General features: G+C 46.1%; 1 long non-coding RNA gene across 1 annotated transcript; it reads right to left on the bottom strand.

Moving 5' to 3' along the window:
• Positions 1–789: 789 nt before the first annotated feature.
• On the bottom strand, positions 790–12,175 carry LOC137849552 (uncharacterized). The gene is made up of 2 exons (XR_011091951.1): positions 5,745–12,175; positions 790–4,613 (listed from the first exon to the last, which is right to left on the bottom strand). It is a non-coding gene; the product is annotated as an uncharacterized lncRNA (long non-coding RNA).
• Between the last annotated feature and the right edge of the window lie 995 nt (positions 12,176–13,170).

The raw sequence follows: 13,170 nt of genomic DNA, 5'->3' as shown, positions 1-13,170 counted from the left end.
CAGGGTGAGGCCCAGCGAATTTGTGAATGAATGAAAAGTTAATTGAGGAAAAGGGCAGAGCATACTTCAGTCATAGTTAATTTAAGAAAAGCTGATAAGTTAGTAAATAGAAACACCAGTATATTCTTTCAAGTAGAATTTCTGCTCTTATGGATATCTTAGGTGCTGTTGCTCTGGCCATTCTAGAGATTGGTGCTTGTCGCTGACACTTTATTATCTAATCTCCTGCCCAAGGAGAGATTCTGTAGTGTTGAGTAATTACGAATAGATTGAGCTTTGCTGGAAAGTGCCTTCACAAAAATCCAAGGGAAGCTTATGCTCTGTAAACTTTGTGAATTTTATTTTAACCTAGAAAATACACATATATATTATATGTATAGTACTAACAAACATTGTGGAAAATACCATGAATGTTGTAGTCCATCATTTTTTAGGGAGGTGAATGAAACTGTTGAATCATGTTCTGGATTTTTATTGCACTTCAAATGTCTTTTGTAAGCACTGCAGGATTGTAGTAAAATACAAAAATGGAGTAGTGACTCGATAAAAGCCATCTATTCAATTTAAAACTGTTACATTAAAGCTATAAAAACAAAACGCAAAAAACTCATGTGCAAGCAAATGAAAGGCACTCTTTCTTCATGTGTAGAGAAGTGGAAGAGAAAGCTGTGTTTTGCTGGAGGAAAGCTGCCTAAGGAAAATGTGTAACTGTGAGCTGTGCAAGGAAGGGAGAGCAGTGAGAAAAGCAAGGGCCACAGGCAGCTGCTTTTAAAGCTTCTGCAGCAACAGTTTTTTTTTTTTTTTTATTTTTTTTTATTTTATTTTATTTTATTTTATTGAGTCAGTGAAGCCACAGCAGACAGCTGGATAGACAGAATCAAACATTTCTTCAATTTTAAATATGCTTTGGGCTCGCGTGGGACTTGCCAGCCACGCATCTCAGAGCACCCTGCCAACATCTCTCCAATCCTCTGAGGTGAGTGTTATCCTCACTTGGTAGATAAGGAAAAATGGAGCAGGAAAAGTGTAAAGAATTTGCCATACGTCACACCAGAAGACTGCAGAACAGTTAAAAATAAAAGATAGTCTGAATAAAAACAGCACAATTTGGGGGAGGGTAATGACTCAATACTCTGGTTCCTGGGATAGGAAACTTACCCCTACCTTCCAGGGCACAGGCTGGGCTGTGAATTAACGTGTCCAAGTTACCTGGATTGGAATTACCCCACTGGAAAAAGAGAAAGGGGTGTTTCAGGTTGGGATCCAGGAGGGCTGGAGCCCTGCTCTCAGGTGCTGTCATGGCCATGTGGAGACTTAGGGAGGCCAAAGCCTCTCTCTGCACCTCAGCTGCTTGCTTGTCCAGGGTGGGGACGGCAGCACCCACCTTTATTTGAAAACAAGAAAAAGCAAGTGATCTTGGGTCCTTGGACACACACACAGTACTGAAAGTCTGGGGTTTCCATTCCTTTAATCTCAGGCCTAGATTAAACTCATTGAATTTGACTTTAAAATCCTAAAAGAAAGAAGTAAGAGGTGTCCACTGCACAAGTTTTGCAGGTTTGTAACGGAGGCCTACCAGGGCCCCCATCTCCTGCTCCCTTTCTGTCTCTAGCAAAGGGAATGGCAGCGATTCGGATCGCTGGCCTTTTGGTTTCCCCCTTGAAGAGCAGGCCCTGCTGATGAGGGGAGCTAGCCATTGCTGTGGCTAGCCATTGCCACTGCTGCGTGTGGACATGCACAAACTGATCTGTAACAAGGCTTTCTTTGGCAAAAGCTAAGTAACATCAGATCTGCTACTGCTGCTAGTGAAAGAGCCACCTCAGCCATTACAGATCAGAAACCTACCTCATGACTATGTTAAGGGTGCCAAATACACGTCCACTGCCTCTTCTCACACAACACTTTGATGACATGTAATGAAAACGTAATTTAATTAATCTGTAATCACATATAATAACAACTGCAGTGTGATTTAAAGATGTCTACACTGGCAGAACTGGCTCCAGGGAGAAGGAAACGGGCCTGAGGTCCCAACTCCAGCTGGGATTGGGGAGAAGAGCCTGTGCCTGCTTGACTAACCCTATGTCCACAGCCCTGTCTCCAGCTGCATGGTACCACAAACACAAATCCCCACAGCCCTCCCACGCACCCTATTCACTAACCCAACCAATTTAATTTCTGTGCTTAAACAATACTGGACACAGAAGAAATTGTGCTGTCAGGGGGTTGCAGGCCAGCTACTTTGCTGACCTGTAGCTCCTCTGAAGCAGAGATTTGTCTTACAAAAATAGAAACAAGAGCTATGCTCTTTCTGCTGATACCAAGACATCATTATCAGCAAAATAAACAGCAACTGATTAAATGAGAAGCTAAAGTTTTAGTTGCAGGGGCAACTTCTAGCAGCCTTAGGTCATGTTCAATTTAGGTAATCATGGTCAGCCCTATGCATAACCACAACTAACTAGCATGATTTTAATCATTTTTTACCATGGATACAAAGTACAAAGGTTTGTTTAAAAATATGTTGATTAAAACCTAGGAGTGAGCCCACTTCAAAAGCCTTCTCAAAATTGCATACATGGGTCCAGATCCAAAAAAGAAAAAAAAAAAAAAGGCACCTGAAAGTCACATGATTCAGTGTTTCATTTGTAAGCCCTTGACTCCAGAGAGCAATGCAAGCACATCCTGACTCTGGCACCCAAATGTGCTCAGAGGAAGGAGGTGGCTCCTTGGGGACCCAGCAGGAGCTCCTCATGGCCAGGACACACAGAGCAGTGCCTCTGGAGGCCCATCACTACTGTGCCCTCTCCTGAAACACAAACAGGGCTTCCAGGCCCTCAGAGCTTCTCTCTCGGAAGCCAGTTCCTAAGTCGTGGTGCCAATACACTGCGCTGTGATGGCCAATGTGGCAGAGGTTATAGAGTGTTTGCCCAGGCTGAGGTTCAGCCCTTTCCTTTCTGAGAAGGGGCCTGTGCCCAACTCCTGCTGCCAAACCTCCAGCCTGGTCAAGACCAGGAGCCATCAGGGATGGACTTTGGCTTCCTCACCACTGGGTGGGCAGGGTCCTGGCTTACCAAGCAGGGCCAGCCCTTTCATCCATTATCCGCTCTGCACTCAATCCAAAATACCTAAGTGCGGACGGGGACCAGGACATGGCTCTCTGCCCCATGGCAGGGACCTCCTGAGGGGCAGCTGCTTTGATTTATCTCTGGCCTGTGTGGCCAGGACTCCTCTCCCTTCCACAGATGTCAGTGCGGGGAAGTGTTGCCGCAGCCCAGGGCCCTGACACCTCCCCTCCTGGCCCCCTCCCCAGCCCCCAGTGGCTCCAAAGGAGAAACTCAGGAAACCCAAATCCTGGGAGCAAAATACAAAGCACATGGAGGAAAGATGCTGCGCTCGTGTCTGCCACCACCTTTTGAAAGAAGGGAATCTTGTGTTTTTTGTTTTGTTTTGTTTTGTTTTTGGTCTGCCCTTTGTTTTTCTCCTTCTCTTCTTTTAAAAGTGCAATCTTTAATTCTGCAGCTCCTCTGCTACCCATTGCGTTGGTGTTTTTTCTCACTATAACCAGAGAAAGTGAATTTTATTTATTGTAGCTTAAGACACTCAACTTTTAATTTGAAAGAAGCCATTTCCCTCCAATTTTGTTGGAACTGCCTCCACCAACCCCATCCCCCAGCACCACATTTTTCCTCTGGCCAATTCCCACCATGGCACCGAGCGCTGCCGAACCTGGGCCGGACCCACTCTGCCCCTTGCCAGGCTGTGGTGGGCACGAAGCGCAGTGCCAGGGGGTATGGGGCATGCCAGGGGTGGAGGAATTGAGCCCCGTGTGCAGGGACCCTGCAAGGCAGCGTGCTGAATTTAAACTTTGACCTTTTCCCTCTCTCTGCTGTGATACACAACAGGCACTTACCAAACCCAAGCTGGTGAAATACATGTAACAGCCTTTTTTTTTTTTTTTTTGGCTTTTGTTTTGTTTTTGCTAACGATGAAGCCGTGCCAGTTGAGAAGTCAGTCTTTTTGATCCTTTGCAAAGCTAGCAAATACCTCCATGTTGCCAGTTTAGCTATAGGTGTGAAAAATATTTACAGGGTTCTATTTAAAACTGAAACAGAAAAAAAAAATAAAGATCAGTCTCCTTCCACCCTCAAAAATAATAAGCTATGCCTTCCACTAACTGTCCTCTAAAGGTTTTCTTCTTTTAGGTATAGAACATGGTAATGCGCTCTGGGGAATACACTTTTAATTACAGCTACCACTTTTATTTTGGTTTTAATTACAGATTCAGTGCTTAAAAAAATTATATTTCAAATGAGTTAAGTTCTCTAATTACTTTAATTTCTTTGGATTTTTAGGCCTTTTAAAAGTCAGCTGGATAAGGCTTTTCCATCTCCCAGTCAGTTAAGGCAAACAAATGCCATTCCTACTTGATGTTCTTTAAGCTTCAGTGATTTTGTTATTTTAACATCTCTTAAATGTAAAGAACTTTTCAAGATGTCAATTCTCCCACCAATAAACTTAATTAAAATGTACATTTAAATGAAAGAGATAATTAATTCACACCATTCCATTTGCTTATTACTTGACAGTCAGGGTGTATTAAAAGCTCAGACCTGTGAAAAGAAAACACACAGAAAGAGGCACAAATAAAACAATCGGCATCAAAATATCATTTTCTGTCACCATTTTCCTATGTTCCTATAATAAAACTGTCAACTGCGTGAAGTTATTTTCTGCTTTTTATGAGAGTGGATTATCCTCACTTTCCAGTGAATTAATTTCACTGACACTGTAAATTTTTGTTTGCACTCGTTTTTCTTTTTAATTTTAGAAGTCATGATGGTTATGGCTATTGCTATATTTAAACATCCCCCACCCCCCGAATGGCCGCCTGGACTATCAGTAACTTTTTCCAGCTAATTCTGTATAACAAGTCAGTGTTTCCTTTGTTTGAAAGGTGACTTCGAGAACCAATCACTTCCAGCTAGGAATAATACCCATTTAGTTATTTTTTTATTATTATTTTCTTTACAAAAATCTAACCCCTGTGGGATTTTGAATGGAATGTGTTTTGTCTCAAGGCAAACAAATAATGTTTGTAGAAAGTCTAATTATTAGCAAACCACTCTTTTCTTGTTCAGGGGGCTGTATTGATTGGGGCGAGAGCTCCCTTTGGTAAAGCCGGGCCGCGCTGGCCTTTCAGTGGCCGGCTGATTAATTCCCCCACATCTAGCACAGCCAGAAGAAAGGCACACAGAAACAAAGTTGGTTTTGTCAGCAGCTCTGGTCCCCCTTTGCTCTGCTCGGAGGCGCCTGGCCAGCACGGGTGGCAGGGCACTGCCAGCCTCCTGGCTCTCCCCCAGGTACTTGAGGGGCGTACATTGGTTTTCTCCCCAGCTTCCCAAAGGGCACCAACCGCTCTCAAGTGGCTGGAACCATGCTCCGTGTGTGCGCTGGAGCCTTCTGGCCTTGCAACGGGAGGAAAAGCCTCACTTTTGGCCCAAGCGTCATGGAGAAACAGGAGTTGTGGCTTTGTCGTTTGGTGTGTTGGTTGTTTGGGGGAGAGAGAGGGGTTTGAGCAGCCCACCTGGGAACATAATGAGGAGCGATGAGGAATCTCAGCTTCCAGAGATCTCCTCCTTGACCCCATAGGCAATCAGATAACCTCTCCCTGGTAGGGTTTCCAGGGAAGGGCACGTCACATTACTGGAAAGTGAGGGCTCAGTAATGGCCAAAACATTTACCTAAGGCCCTCTTTAGGAAGCTGTTCTTAGGATGTGGTGAGAAGGAACTACGCTGAGGAGCCTCTGGTACAAGTTGTCTCTGGCAGTGTGAACACAGCTGATCTGTTCTTGACTGCATGACTGGCTAGGAAACTTTGACTGTGAAGACTCTGTGACTGTCAAGAAAAAAATGAGTGAAGTACAAAGGATATTTTGGGCATAATAGCTAGTCATTCCGGACACTAAGGAAATACCCACATAGACACGCATCACAAAATGTTACATATATGGAAATGTTATGATAGCTCATACTGCCTCATCATTTCCATTAAAAAGTTCTGTTTTCAGGGATTTCATAATTCACCCATAAACATTTATTCTGGGGCAAAACTAGATGTACCATATCCCTTGAGAGAGAGTTTTAAAAAACCTACTACCCAAACCCAGTAAGTTGATGCAGAGGAAATGTTTTATTAACAAAAGTTCTAACCAAAAATGGTTAGTAGCAGAATAACAGGATTGTTTTGTGCATCCGTACTTTCTGAGACCATCAATATATTGTACTTTCTTGATATTCCACATCCCACATGGGATTATGAAACTGCTAGCAAATGTTAATTATTTTTCAGTGTTGCCTTCAGGTAGAGCAGAAGTTATTCCCTCTTGACACATGAGGAAACAAAAGGGTTCAATGTGATAAAGACACAAATGGCATAAGATGAGACAATTCCCAGTGTCACTGATTCTCTAACTTCCTTCTTTAAAATGCCACCTCTTTTTTAGATACAAAAATGTGTGTCCTTGCTTTTGGCATGGAAAAACAAAGACAAGTTCATTTGATTTTCATTGTGATTTAGCAATGTACTTCAATAAATATGTACTGTATCACCTTTGAGACTACAATACACTGGAGTTTTGTCTCCATATTAAATGACTGATAGTAACAAAATTAGGCATATTATCACCCTAGAACATTTGTGCTATTATATCGAAAGAGGGCAGAGCAAAGTACTAGAGGCACCAAAGTTGTGCAGGTTACAAAGTGTAAGGTGGTGTCTGTCCTAGGAGGAGACCTCCCACACTCACATAACTGGAAACACCTTCCACTTAGCACTGGTTGTCTTAGGAACTGAACATCATAAGAAACACCAATTCATTGAAAATTAATTATATTAAAAAAAAAAAAAGTAAACAACACAACCTTCCCACCCTGGGTGATTTCTTTCAAGTTTTTAGGACACATTTCTCTCACCTTTTCATGCTTTTTTTCTATAGTTCAGAAAGGGATAGTGTGCTTCCTGATCTCTGCATATAAACAGAAAATCACTGGGATCCAGGAGCTGAGGTTTCAGATACTGGAGATGGGCAAATACTAAACATTACGTCTCCACTTCTGTTGGGCTTACAACCCCAGATGCTACTGTAAACAATTTAATTTCTGCCAAGCTCGTGACCCCACTTGTAACTTCTATGACCCCACTTCTGGCCATGAATTCTAGATTGGGAACTGCTGCTGGAGATATCTGATTGTTTATTTCAAACATTATGCTGAGGGTCACTAGCTTCCCCCCCACAACAGATGAAAACATCAGGAGCTGGACTCCAGTAAAGTTGCGAGACTGAAAATTTTGAAGTGTGGTCATTTAAAGCCTTGTCTGTAAGTCTGCCTTTCCATTTCAACACCTCCTCCCTGGGTGCAGAATGTATGCATGACCACCAGAGCCCTACCAACCTCCACAGATTTATAGCGAGCGAAGTAACAGTGATACCCTCTGGAAAAGAAACCTTGTGAAAAAGAAACCCATGGCAGAAATCATGTGTTATCTGCTGAGATCTCAAGGCTTTTCCCTCATGTAGAAATTGCTGGTGATGATGCCAGCTCAGCCCAGCCCAGCTTCCCAGGCCAGCTCCATGTCCAGGCCCAGGCTCCCTGGCAGGGTTTGGGCTGTTCCTTGGCCTCTGTCTTGCCCCAGATGCTGGCGAGGGCAGCAGCCCAGCTTGCCCCCAGCTTGTGGTGGTGTTGGAGGAGGGCAGGAGCTAGCACACGACCAGGGCAGCCTCCCCATGGGCAGGCTGCTGCTCATTAGGGCCAGAGCCCCACACTGCAGCTTGTCTGAGCAGCCCGTGGCCTTTGGTGCTTCTTTATGACGCGTAAAGAAACCCTGAAATGATATTTTTCTTTTAGCGTTAGAAATTCAGGTGTTGTCTGGCTCGGAAATCTCCAAGGCAACCGGGGAGCAAGGAGAAACAATGACATTACAAGAGCCAAGAGAGTGAAAGCTGAGCAACTGAGAACCATTAGCAGGGTTGCCAACTCTAATGGTTTTCCTTACGGGCTTCAGGATTTCAGACCCTCGGAAGGTTTTGGAGGGTTAAGCTACGCCTGTAGGAAGAGCTCCCCTGGCTGGTTTTTTTCTCTCTCCCACCAGCCTCCTGGGGAAGCAGTCACCGAGGGATGCTGCAGCTACATCCCCCCACGGCACCAAGTGCCCGAGGGCTTCACTCCTGGCTGCCTGATTCCCCTGCTCACCACTTCATGAGAGGGGTGCCCTAACGGGAGGCATATACCAAGAGCTAAAGGAATAGTACTAGCCGTGTTAGCCGCTCCATTAATTAATGCAGCAAGGCTAAATTGTGTTTGGAGGAGGGATAGGTGGGCAGTCAATTTGGGGGGCTGCAGGAACGGAGGGGTTTTGTGCATGGGAATTATCCCATATTTATACATGAGAGCAGCATGCAATAATGCTTCTGTGTAGGGGCTGGAGCAGTTCCTGGGGGTGGAGTGCCATCCCTCTCTGTCAACGCTATGGGTTTGGAGTTGGCTGCAGGACAGAAACGCTGTGACAGAAGCAGGTTATCCCTCCCCACGGTCGTGGGACTGTACACAGCAGCACTGCCCTGGGATTTGGGGTGGGTGGGAGTGGGAGAAAAGCAATGAATGGTTTCTCTGTGGTAGAGCACACTTTGCTAATTGCTTCTTATAGTTGTGCTGTGAGGAACTCATGTTAAGCACGTAAACAGAGTTCTGACATATTATGCCAGGGACCTAATTTTGAAAAGTAGATACCAAGCCTGATCACCACCTGGTCCTTGTTTAATAATAAGTTCTTGTGACTTGCTTCACCTGACATTTGTTAGACCTGTCTCTTTGTTTTGCTGATTAAAGAAGCATTTATGGAATGGTAGTGAAATAAATGTGGAGGAAAAGTCTATGACAATGGTAAGTCTGTGGCAAAAACCCTGTAAATGGAGTTGTAAGTTAATTCTGAAAAATCTCCCCTTGCTTTTCCCTAGGTATTTCACAGTTGTTCTGTATGTTAACATGTTCCACACAGGGGTCAGCAGTAGTTAACCATAATGAGGTAATTACAAGGTACATTGAGTACGGATGTATGTTAAGGGACATACATTAAGGATGTAGACTAATGTTGCTGCGGTGACAGCAAGTTCAGGATTTGAAGTAATGTTCTATATATTGAATACCTTTAATATCACTTTTTTTTTTTTTTAATAGACTTCACCAGCTTTGGTTTTCCTTATTACTGTATGAATCACTGTGTATATATTTATCTCTGTGTGTGGAAACTAACTACAGAGGTCAGGGATGTCAGTTAATGATGTGAAATGTAATAGGTGTCTCAATTTGGCTGAAGATTTTGTTTTGTTTTGTTTTCCTGCAGATTTGAAATGACTGCAGATTTCAGCAGATTTAAAATGAGAAAATATGCTAAGCTTTTTTTTTTCTTTTTTTTGCTTTTTTTTTTTTTGTGCATATGTGTGTATGTGATTTTGAAGAATAGTTGCAGAAGAGGTGAAGAGGAGGCAATAGGAAAGCTGGCCATGTGAAACAGCTGTACTAGCTGCAGAGAAGAGGAATAATGTGTGAAAGGAGTTGATAGTGAAGACAATACACAGTTACATCATGAACACAGCTTTCGTAGATATCTGAGCTAGTTAAGCAAGGTAGCAAGCATAAGCTCCCCTAGCAGGGGGGCTCACAGCAGCAAGCAGCTCAGTTGGGGTGGTAAAAACCTGCTTCAGGCTGGCTAAAGGCTTGCCTTGGGTGGTAATCTGTGCTGAGCAATGAGCTGCTGTGATACCACCACCAGCAGCACCTGTGCTGCTCATTTAAAACCTGTCCCTGAAGTGGTTTGCAGGTGCCTGTGGTACAGTTGCACCTCACACCTCTGCAGCACAACAGCACTAAGGGCAAATTCGGAGTCTTGTCTTGAAGAGAACGAGGAGCCTCTACGGATGCTCTAAAATATATGATTGAACTTTAAACTTGGTTATTTTAAATTATGGTATTTTTATCTTTGGTAATACGGGAATTTAATATACGTTGTATATGACAACTTATTTGCAGTTAAATCACTTTAGGGTGAATGCATCACCTAAACCAAGATGTCAGCATGCATTTTGTGTGTGGCTTGGTTACCTGCTATAACCTACACCCAGACATGCAAGTGTATGCATGTACAGCAGATATATAATTATCCTTATACAAATAGACACATTTAACCCAGGATTCTTATTTACCTTGCTAGCCTAATTAACTGCAAGGTCGGAAATACTGTTTTTTTTTTTTACCAACACGCGGAGTCATCAAATTAAACCTGCCTTAACATTCCCAGTGTTGAAACCATCAACAAAGCAACAAACCCTAAAAGCGCTCTGAGAAGGAGGATAACACTCGTGGAGCAGGGGAGTGCAACTTCCCTTGAGATCACAGCTTTCTCGACCCACTGCCGCTGCTCGGGTGGGTGCCTCTCACACCGGGGCCCCGTCGGATGCCAGGAGCCCGGAGCCTGAGTCAGGGCTTCCTGCCGCAACCGGGACCGCCCCCGCGGGGGCTTACTCACCGGCCGTGCCGCCCCCAGCCCTGTCCTTCCCTTCCCTTCCCTTCCCTTCCCTTCCCTTCCCTTCCCTTCCCTTCCCTTCCCTTCCCTTCCCTTCCCTTCCCTTCCCTTCCCTTCCCTTCCCTTCCCTTCCCTTCCCTTCCCTTCCCCGGTCCCGGCCGCCCTTTCTGGGGCTGCGGCGGTGGAAAGTAATCGATCTTGTTTAGGAGCCGGTGCGCGGCTAACACTTCCTGCAGTAATTTGTGACCGCGGCTATTGCCGGTGCTCGCCCCCTTCGCTCGCCGCCCCGACGCCGCGCAGTCTGCCGGGGAGGAGCCGCGCCGCCGGGCGAGGGGGCAGGGCCGGCGGGGAGGGGAGGGAGGGGAAAGAGGGGAGGGGAGGAAATCCCCCTCCGCAGCCGCCTTCTTTGGGGGTCCCTGCAGCCCGGCACTGAGCCGCTTTTTTCCTTTTTTTTTTTTTTTTTATTTTTTTTTATGAATGGGCTCGGAAGCCCGGTGACAAATTAAAGCGCTTTTCTCGGAGAAGCCAGCCGGCGTGCCGTGGGTTCAAACCGAGTTTCAGCAACAAATCTCCCCATTCAGCGCGGGCCGGGAAGGGAAGAGGTGCTTCCCCCCCCATTCCTCCCGCACGGCTGGAAAGGGATGCGATGGGATGGGATGGGATGGGATGCGATGGGATGGCACCCCGCGCTCTCGCCCTGTCCGCTCGCCCTTTTACCTCCTCCCTCATCTCCCTCCGTCCCCTCCCGGCCCCGGGGCTGTCCCAGCGGTGGGGCCACGGGCAGAACCGGGGCCAGACCCCAAGGTAAAGGCGTTGGTGCCGCCCGCAGGCGCTGCCGGCCCCGGTGCGGGGCGGTGCGGAGCGTGTCCCCCCCCCCCAGCCCGTGTGCGGAGCCCGGGGAGGAGGTGCTTGCTCGCATCTCACCCATCTGTGCCGCTTAATTTTTATTTATCCACCCTTTAAACACCACCCCCTCCGCCCCCCCCCCGCCCCGTACCGATTCCTTCCCGTTGCATTTTAAAGACCGAGGCCGTGCGAGTCGCCCCCCAGCCCCTTCGTCCCTAAACACCTCGGGTTATTTTTTGCCAACAGCTCTCCCCGGCGAAGCGGAGGGCTCGGGGCGGGGGCTGCGAGTTTTTCTGAATGGTGGCGAGGAGGAGCGTAGGGAAAGCGGTGATCCCTCGCTGCTGGCGAGCTGGCTGCCCCGATCGTGGGAAAGTGGCTGCACGTAAAGCAGCGGATTCTTTGTCCCTGTTGTTCTTCTGTAATCGATCTCACTTCAAGTCGAGGGGTGGAAAACTTCAAAGGCGGATCAGGCTGTTGGAGGTCGGGGCGAGAGCACAATCAGCTCGTAATGCACCCACTTTGCCTCCTCCCCCCCCTCCGCAGCCCCCCTCCTCCTCCTCCTCCTCCTCCTCCAGGAGCAGGGGCTGGCTGGGCTGGGGGTGAGGGGAAGAGCCCTCCGATCCCTAAAGCACACCCCATCAATAAATAAAATGCAGACTTTGTGGAAAGAGGGAGGGAGGGAGGGAAGGAAGAGAGTTGGGGGCGTTAAGACACCCAAGTCAAACACACAGGCTCCTGACTGCACTGTTAATGTCTCTCCTGTCTTGTCTAAATAGCTGCTTTCTGGTCATATATGGAAGAGTTTTCGCTTTTTTTTTTTTTTTTTTTTTTTTTTTCCTCTAGGTCAATTTTAGGACTGTGCAGTTTACAGTGTAAGTTAAAGAAAAAAAATTAAAAAAGAAAAAAAAGCTGCTTGGCACTAGCCGAGGGTTGTCCTTCGTAGTTTGTAGTACAAAGCAATCTCCTATGGCATGCAGTTTGAGCAGAGGAGGGAGGAGGGAGCACGAGCGGTGCCAAGACAATGCACAACCACTCTGTGGACATCTGCCATGCAGAGCCAGCTGCGGCTGGGACTTTGGTCGGAGCTGCCAACATGTGAAAACTGCATCGAGGGATAGAAGGGATATCCGAAGACATGGAAATGTGCTCTTGCACTTGCATGTGGGTAGACCAGAGGAGAAAAACTATGCAGCTATTTCTGTTAACAGTGCTTCATGGCATTTTCTAAACAAGATATTTGGGATAAGATGTCAGAAAACTGCACACAGTCAGTACTAGATCCACCCCCAGATCTGCCTATCTCGGTTGGTGTCTTGAAGCTTTTTTAGTACTGTGAGTAAGCTGAATTTAACTTCACGTGATTGATGATTTTATTCCTCTGAATGACTTACTGGTATGTCTTGATTCAATGTTAAAACACACTTTGATTGTACCATGTAATTTTTCTTGGAAACTATTGAATTTGCTGAGTAACTGCTTAGCAGAGATTAAGTTCCCCCCAGCCTCAGGTTGTGCCCACCTGGCAGTAGAAAAATGCATAAATAAGCTGCTGCCCAGGCCTATCTGAGCCTATTTTGGGATTCCCCTATCGTGAAAAAACATGGTAGTACATTAGCAAGCAAGTGGCTGGAGCAAGCTATTTTGACTGCTGGGTTGTGTCAGCAACTGTAATTTCGGGTATGCCTCAGACAGCAGAGAGGTGAAAAGATATCTGCAAGTGAGTTTGGCATCCCCCATGCATT

The sequence above is a fragment of the Anas acuta genome, chromosome 1, assembly GCF_963932015.1.
Source record: "Anas acuta chromosome 1, bAnaAcu1.1, whole genome shotgun sequence".
Taxonomy (NCBI): Eukaryota; Metazoa; Chordata; class Aves; order Anseriformes; family Anatidae; genus Anas; species Anas acuta.
This window is presented reverse-complemented; position numbering and strand designations above follow the sequence as displayed.